Below are 9,092 nucleotides of genomic sequence, written 5' to 3'. Positions count from 1 at the left end.
CTGAATTAAGATATACTATTTTTTTCATACCATTGTCTAGGATTGTGCTGTTCATCACAAACAGCCGTTAGCCACATGTGGCTACTGAGCACTGGCAATCAGGCCACCACCAACTGCAGTGTGCTCCATGGGTAATGTACACACTGGATTTCCAAGACTAAGAATGAAAAGAGAATAAAATAATCTCATAATTTCAAATATATATAACATGTTTAAAGGATATTTTGGATATACTGAGTTAAATAAGGTATTACATTTACTTTTACCTAGTTTTTTCCTTTTCCACTTTTTAAAATGTGATTACTAGAAAATCTGAAATTATACATGTGGCTCACATTATATTTCTATTGGACAATGCTGCTCTAAAACCCTGAGAAAATCTTGAGAACAAGGTGGAGAAAAGGACATTCAGGCAAGTTACAGGTAAGGAAGAACTAAGGACAACTGGATTGTTTATCATTCCTTTAAAGTATTTAATTCATCAACAATACACTAGCTGATCCACAACCATTTAATGATCTTCACAGTAAACCTTTTTCTCTGCATGTAAACTTCACAAAAGACAAAATTTTCAAATATTTGACCAAGTAATAGGTGTTTGGTGATGTTTAATACAGTAACACACCACAAAGGTTCATATAATAAAAATGTTAAGTGGCAGAATTAAAAACCTATTTCATCAAAATTAGAAATGGCAAAACTTATCTTGCACGCAGCACGTTTTCCTGCTTGCCTTCTAGCCCAGCAGATAGTAATGTGGCCTGCAGTACAGCAAAGTGCCCAGTCACTTGCAATCTAATTCAATACACATCAGGTACACAAACTCCTACTTTCAGAAAAGAACTGTTTAGGTTTTTATGGTCTAAATTTTATGCAATGAATAAAATTTAAATCTCTTCATCCATGATCTACTGCAGCTCAGGATCCTTGGCATCAGGTGGTAGTGATAACAACCGGATATTGGGGTGCTGCCAGTGGAGAAAAGTGGAAAAAGTCAGAGGTCAGCAAGAAGGGGAGGCTAGCAGGAGAAAGAGACATTAAAGAGAAACCTGGCCGGGCGCGGTGGCTCAAGCCTGTAATCCCAGCACTTTGGGAGGCCGAGACGGGCGGATCACGAGGTCAGGAGATCGAGACCATCCTGGCTAACATGGTGAAACCCCGTCTCTACTAAAAAACACAAAAGCTAGCCGGGCGAAGTGGCGGGCGCCTGTAGTCCCAGCTACTCGGGAGGCTGAGGCAGGAGAATGGCGTAAACCCGGGAGGCGGAGCTTGCAGTGAGCTGAGATCCGGCCACTGCACTCCAGCCTGGGCGACAGAGCGAGTCTCAAAAAAAAAAAAAAAAAAAAAAAGAAACCTAAGAAGGTGAAAAAAAGAAAAGTTAGAGGGGCAGGGGAAATAAAATGTAGAAGAGATGAGAAAATATTCAACTGGATAGCAGAAGAAGGGGAAAACTGTAAGGAGGGTGGAAAGAAGACAGACAAAAACCATATCCATTTTAAATGTGAGTAAACTAAGGTCCACAAAGAGGTCAGGAAATTAGCCCAATGTCACCCAACTGGTCAACAAAGGTGCCAGGACAAGAAGCCTCCCAGTTTCGGATTCAGTGCCTTTTTGTTATGCCAAGCAGAGACCAAGAGAGAACATGCTGGGCATCGGCAGGAGGAGGCTGACAAAAGGCAGGAGCAAAGGCTTAGCAAGTGAGGCGTGGTGGAGATCCAGCAGGAGAGGTCAGTGGGTAGAATTCTGTTCAGCAACTCTTGCCTACAACGCAACTTACACAACAAGCGGAGTGCTGAGGCCAGTCATTTGGGGTTTCCTGCTAGTGTTTGTATTGTTTCCTTGTTTTAGCTGATGACTCCCAGAATGTCCTGACTGCAAGGAACATGTACTATGGACCCATCAGAAGTGAGCTCATTTTCTAAACATCTGTGTTGCCAACAGGCACACACCTACAGTTTCCTCCTATGGCCACCTGTGGATCGCCCTGACCTTCAAGGCTAGTAGCCAAAGTTCTGCTTCCAGCCCCCCATCTGTAAGATGACACTTTTCAGTCTTCATGGATAAATGTTAAAATCACAACCAACAATTCTTAATCATCCCTATGATTTTCAAAGGAAAACATTACTGTATTGTCAAACTTTTTCTCTACAGGCTAAAATAAGAATAAATGAATAGTGAGAAATGCTACTTTTACTTTTGCATAATATCTTCAATGATCTTTTTTTAAAAGTGTGTAGAATTTGGAAGTCTTTTCCCAAGACTTAACTCTTTAAAAAAAAGTCTAACTTAGGGAAACAAAGCTAAAATGCTAGTTAGGAAAACAGAATCTTGTTCAGATTCCACAACTTAAAATGATGCTAAGTAAAATATACACCTTCTTTGTTTTATTTTCTACTACTAATCCCGTAAGTATTGATATACAGGGCTTTTTTAAGAGGATGTAACGATTTATTTAAAACTTTCTAGCTAGAATTTGCTTATCTGAAGCTGTACTAAGCTGGTTCAACAGAAATACCTTTACACCACAAGTATGTTATTTTACCATAAAACATGAAAATAACTGTACTCCCCCAGTGGCCACACTGTGGCAACACAATACCTTGCTCCTGGATTACCAATGAAGATGTGACAAAACCAAAGTTTTGATTATTTAAAAATCATGAAAAGACTTTATAACCTCAATTACAAAGAATTTCATAACACCTACCAGAATTCTTCTATAGTGAAGAACTTAGGTGCATTTCTGCATTTTCAAGGCCCCTCATGACAAAGGGAACATGTAAAGGACCATGGCTCAACTGAAACAAACGTCGTTTTCATTTACAGCCAAATGGCTCTCACCATCTACACTAAAGCATATGAAGTGTTTCTTCTCCTAAATGGAATCACTTATAATTCACTGTTTATGAAAACAACCCCAAAGGGACTGACTTTATTCAAAACCAAAAGTCCTCTTGCTACCATTCTTGGGTTTCTCAAACATTTGTAGTTTAACTGCTCATTGGGTAATGGTTATATTACTCAAGTTCCAGTGCTCCATAATATCCTCATACAATCTCAAAATTCTAAACAAGATAGCTAGTGGCTGGCAATGTCACTGAACTGCGAGTGAATAATCAAAAACAAACAGATCTTTCCAGGAACAGAAGAGGAAAAACAAGGGAGGGTCTCCTGAGGTCAGAGGCCCAGCTTAAAGCGACTCTCGCAAAGATAAACTTCTTTGAAGACTTGTCATTTATCTTTAAAATTCACACATTTTGTAGTCTATTCTGATAAGTCTATTTTTTTTTTAATGTGGGGGAAAAAAAAAAAGACTAACTGGCCAAAGCTTTCTTCTACCAAGTTCAAAGCTTAATGCAATACATTTACTGTAAGAATTAGAATACGTTCGGTGTGCACATCGCAGTTTAAGGAGCTTAGGACCAAACAACCTCTGTGGTCTAACCCTTCCAACACAAATGTTCGAGGTCAAGCTTTTACCCACTATTTGGAGACAAGAGAGACAATACCGAGAGTTGCCCGGCTGTAGCAGTCAAGTGTATCTGAACATTAAGACAGTAAAGCTAAACAGCCTAATTATGGATCAGAAGAATTATGGCCTGACTTGTGTCACAACTTCTGGACAACGTTTTCAACAAATTGAAGTCAAAAGAAATGGAAAACCCTCCGTTCTGCTCAGGCAGGAGTCCTGAGGCCTCAGTTGCTTGACAGGGGTGGAGGTCGGGGCGAAGAGGGGGCCTGTTAATTGCATAATGGTTTCTGTTTAAATGTGTCTTTTTCTTCTCCCATTTCACCTCTGAACAGCAGTTTGCACAGTGATGACACCGTTAAGTATACGATTTTCTGTACTAGGGTTATATTACCCCCATTTAATTCAAACTCCAAAATCCTGTTGAAATGCAAGTCTTACTATCGTCAAATTTTAAAACACTAAATAGGCCGGGCGCGGTGGCTCAAGCCTGTAATCCCAGCACTTTGGGAGGCCGAGACGGGCGGATCACGAGGTCAGGAGATCGAGACCATCCTGGCTAATACGGTGAAACCCCGTCTCTACTAAAAAATACAAAAAACTAGCCGGGCGACGAGGCGGGCGCCTGTAGTCCCAGCTACTCGGGAGGCTGAGACAGGAGAATGGCGTGAACCCGGGAGGCGGAGCTTGCAGTGAGCTGAGAGCCGGCCACTGCACTCCAGCCTGGGCGGCAGAGCAAGACTCCGTCTCAAAAAAAAAAAAATAAAATAAAATAAAATAAAAAATAAAACACTAAATAATTTTCAAAGCATAGTGCTTTAATCTTCTCAGAAACAAATTACTTGTTATAGACTCACAATAACGGGGGCGGCCCAGTGCATCACAACAGTGGGGCCAAGTGAAGGTACTGGAAGAAGCCAGTGCTGGGTTCCTATACTCCAGATCAAAAAGTGAGACAGTTTAAAGCTTGCCCCCCAGAAACAGCAACAAATAACAAATGAAGGTGAGCAAGAGTTGATTACATCATTAAGACAATCCAAAGAAAATATAAGTGAAAATTATCACACAACGTATCGGTACCATGTAGGAACCCCTCATCCTCTCATTCCTTTACTTGTTTTTTTCCACGTGGACATTTCAGGTCCATCTCCGACTCCAATTTTCTCTTCTATAGCTGGTTCCCCACAACAGTTCTAACTCAAGATTTTCTCAACCACCTGAAAAACTGGTGACGGTTATCTAAATTATTCTGTTGCTGTGATCTCTTTCAAACTATTACTTAAAATTCTTTAATTTAAAAGATACTTGTAATCAGCTGGTACTCTTCTTCCTGCCACCTTCTTCCATCTATAGAAATGAACGGCTGCTATAATGTTAAGTACTGTACTTAGAAACCAGGTGGGGCCGGGCGCGGTGGCTCAAGCCTGTAATCCCAGCACTTTGGGAGGCCGAGACGGGCGGATCACAAGGTCAGGAGATCGAGACCATCCTGGCTAACATGGTGAAACCCCGTCTCTACTAAAAAATACAAAAAACTAGCCGGGCGAGGTGGCGGGCGCCTGTAGTCCCAGCTACTGGGGAGGCTGAGGCAGGAGAATGGCGTGAATCCGGGAGGCGGAGCTTGCAGTGAGCTGAAATCCGGCCACTGCACTCCAGCCCGGGCGACACAGTGAGACTCCATCTCAAAACAAAAACAAAAAAAAAAACAAAAAAAACAAACAAACAAAAAAAAGAAACCAGGTGGGTGGATCACTTGAGCTCAGGAGTTCGAGACCAGCCTGGCCGACACAGTGAAACCTCATCTCTACTAAAAATACAAGAATTAGCTGGGTATGGTGGCTCATGCCTGTAATTCCAGCTACTCGGGAGGCTGAGGCAGGAGAATCGCTTGAACCCTGAAAGCAGAGGTTGCAGTGAGCCAAGATCACACCTGGGCAACAGAGCGAGACTGTCTGTTCTGCAGCCTGGGTAACAGAGCGAGACCATGTCAAAAAAAAAAAAAAGAAGAAGAAGAAGAAGAAGAATCATGAGCAGGCCAGATGGGTAATAAATTACTGACCTGTAGCCTTCAATGGGTCCCCAACAGAATCTGGCAACCCTCATTGGTTTCTGTGGTCAGCTCTCTCTCCCAATTTCTGGTTCTTTTTCAAACTTCCATGCTCCTCAACCTGACTCTATTCTGTCACTCTATTTCCCCATCAGAACGTACAACATTCCATATTCTTGAATGCAGACTCATTTATGCTCTTCAGGAGAAACAGCAAAAATGACTAATATACTTTGCTATGAGAATAAAGAATTTAGTTTCACAATGTTTAGAAATTCTAATGCTATATTTAAGTCTGTTATGAAGAATTTTATTTAACTGGTGAAATTTAAATTAAAATGAAAAGTAACTGAATTCTCAGATTAGTGAAACTGCCTACTTCAATCCAAAGCTCGACTAAGATGTGTAAGAAAAAAACTGAAACACTGACACTCAGTTGTATACATAAGTTATATTCTACACATACAGATGAATCCAATTCCAGATGGTGGCAGTAACTGCACTCTCCAGTGAGGGAAAAGCCTCAATGCACTAAGTAGTAAAAGGGGAAAAGTTAGTCGGTTTGCTAGTCTTTCAAGTTAAATGCTGGTAATGTCTTAGATTTAACCTTGTAACATCAAGACACAGGATTCAAAAAGCAAAGAGGCATCTGAAAGTTGTAACAACAGTAGAAGAAATACGCCCTCTTCTAAGGATAAAGCACCACTGAAACAGAACAAGTGTGACATTTCATTTTATTTTTCTTCCAGACTCAGCATACTTCATACAAAAAGGCTCTCTCAGGAACAGGGCATTTAGTTTGTGTAAAAATCCTTAGCCTTTGCAACAAATTAACTGTATTCAATTTTAAAAAGTATACTTCAAGTACAACATAGGTATTTATATTGAAATCATAGAAGAAAACACAATCCGGGCAGCCCAGCCCTTTTTATTTAGTGTTTACTCTAAGCCACACCCTTGAATTAATCCTTTGCATATATTATCTCTGATCTACACAATTTTCGTGAGAGACAGATTTGCTTTATCTCTATATTTTACAGATGAAGAAATGGAGATTTAGAGAGAGGTTATTTAAATATCTAAGGCCAAACCAGCTAGAAGTCAAGATGTCTTCCACAGGACCTTCTTAGACTCATTATTTAAGCTGAAACTCAGATTTACTATGCTAAGTGTTTTTAAAATCTCAAACATTATGCAATGCATCTAAAAGAAAAAAATGCCTAGGAATAAATTTAAGCAAGGAGGTGAAAGCTTGTACAACTAAAATTGAAAAATCACTGACAGTAAAATTAAAGATAACCTCAGTAAATAGAAAGACATCCGTGTTCACGAATAGGAAGACTCAATATTGTTAAGATGCCAATATTATCTAAAGTGATCTTCTAATTCAAGGCAATCTCTATCAAAATTCCCAAAGCCTCAAATTCATATGGAGTTACAAGGGGCCCTGACTACTAGCCAAAATAATATTGAAAAAGAGTGAAGTTGGGAGACTTCCATTTCTTGATTTCAAAACTTATTATAAAGTTACAGTAATCAGGCTGGGTGCAGTAGCTCACGCCTATAATCCTAGTACTTTGGGAGGCCAAGGTGCGCAGATGACTTCAGGTCAGGAGTTTGAGACCAGCTTGGCCAACACGGTGAAACCCCATCTCTACAAAAAACACAAAAATTAGTCAGGTGTGGTGGCAGGCTCCTGTGGTCCCAGCCACTCAGGAGGCTGAGGCAGGAGAATCACCTGAACCCAGGAGGCGGAGGCTGCAGTGAGCCGAGATTGCACCACTGCACTCCAGCCTGGGTGACAGAGTAAGACTCTGTCTCAAAAAAAAAAAAAAGTTACAGTAATCAAAACAGTGTGGTACTGACATAAAACAGACATACAGACCAACTGAATAGACTTGAGAGTCCAGAAATAAACCCAAACATTTATGGCCAACTGATATTTGACAAGAGTGTCAAATCCACTGCATGGCGGAAAGAACAGTCTCCTCAATGGATGGTGCTGAGACAACTAAGTTTCTATATGCAAAAGAATGACTCGGAACCCTACTTTACACCGTACTAAAAAATTAACTCAAAATGGACCAATGACCTAAAATCATAAAACTCTTAGAAGAAAACACAGATCTTGGATTTGGCAAAGGATTCTCAGATGTAACACCAAAAGCATGAGTAACAAAAAGTAGATAAACTGGATTTCACTCAAATTACTTTTTCTGTATCAAAGGACGTTATCAAGAAAAGACATCAGACAGAATGCAAAATATTTGCAAATCGGGGAGTTTAACTCCAGAATACATTTAAAAATTCCTACAACAAAAAGACAAATGATTCAATTAAAATATGGACAAAAGATCTAGATAAACCCCTCTTCAAAGAAGACAGACAAAATGGCAAATAAATACATGAAAAGATGCTCAACATCATTAACCATCAGAGAAAGGCAAATCAAAACCACAATGATACCAATTCATACCCACTATGACGGCTACCGTTTCTGTAAAAAGGGAACAGAGTGGCCAATGGCTGTGACTACTGCAATACATACCTTACCCATGACTCTCCATTTATGAGAAAGACATACTGCCGTGGTAGGAAACAGAGAGAGAATGTGAAAGATTACTATTAGAAATGGATGGAAGAACAGGCTCAGAGCCTGACTGACAAAACAAGGGTTGCATTTCAACAAGGAAAGATATTTCCTACTTCAATCTCTGTTCCTCCGCCGGCAGGAACAATGATACCACCTCCCTCCAGTCTTCTGGGTCCTCCTCACCCTGGTAAGATGCCAGCAGCCCATATGGGGCCCCCTCCTAGGATGATGCCAGTGGGACCCGCTCCTGGAATGAGGCTGCCCATGGGAAGCCACATGCCAATGATGCCTGGGCCCCCAATGATGAGACCTCTTGCTTGTCCCATGATGGTGCCCACTTGGCCCAGAATGACTCGAGCAGACAGAAAGGATAGAGAGGAGGCCTTCCTATGTCAGTTTTATATTACTTGTTCTACTTCACCAGGAGATCACAATGCTGTGACTCTGGGTGTTTTCTTAGCAGCCTGATACAGGAAAGGTGCTCCCCACTTCCTATTAAAGAGAGAATAGTTTTGGAGTGGAGAAGTGGGACAAAAAAAGTGCAGTTTTTATTTATATTGTGAAATATGAAAATAAAATTGTCAACATTTTTTAAAAAGAGAAAATATATGTTAGAAAGAAAACTGGAGAAACTGAAACACTTGTGCACTGTTGGTGAGAAGGTAAAATGGTGTAACCACTGTAGAAAACAAGTTTGGTGGTTTCTGAAAAGCTAAATATGGAATTACGAGGCTAGGCACAGTGGCTCACACTGTGGGGGACTAAAGTGGGAGGATCATGTGAGCCCAGGAGTTAGAGACCAGCCTCGGCAACATAGTGAGACCCTGTTTCTACAAAAAATAAACAAAATAAGCCAGGCATGGTGGTGTGCACGTATAATTGCAGCTCCCGAGAAGGCTAAGGTGGGAGGACTGCTTGAGCCCAAGATGTCGAGGCTGCAGTGAGCAGAGACGACGTCACTATACTCCAGCCTGGGCGCCAGA

At 40.9% G+C, this 9,092-nt stretch overlaps 1 pseudogene; it reads left to right on the top strand.

Moving 5' to 3' along the window:
• The first annotated feature begins 903 nt into the window (after positions 1-903).
• Positions 904-8,577, top strand: LOC108533559 (U1 small nuclear ribonucleoprotein C pseudogene; annotated as a pseudogene).
• The last annotated feature ends 515 nt before the right edge of the window (positions 8,578-9,092 follow it).

The sequence above is a fragment of the Rhinopithecus bieti genome, unplaced genomic scaffold, assembly GCF_001698545.2.
Source record: "Rhinopithecus bieti isolate Rb0 unplaced genomic scaffold, ASM169854v2 scaffold_11839, whole genome shotgun sequence".
In the NCBI taxonomy this organism is placed as follows: Eukaryota; Metazoa; Chordata; class Mammalia; order Primates; family Cercopithecidae; genus Rhinopithecus; species Rhinopithecus bieti.
This window is presented reverse-complemented; position numbering and strand designations above follow the sequence as displayed.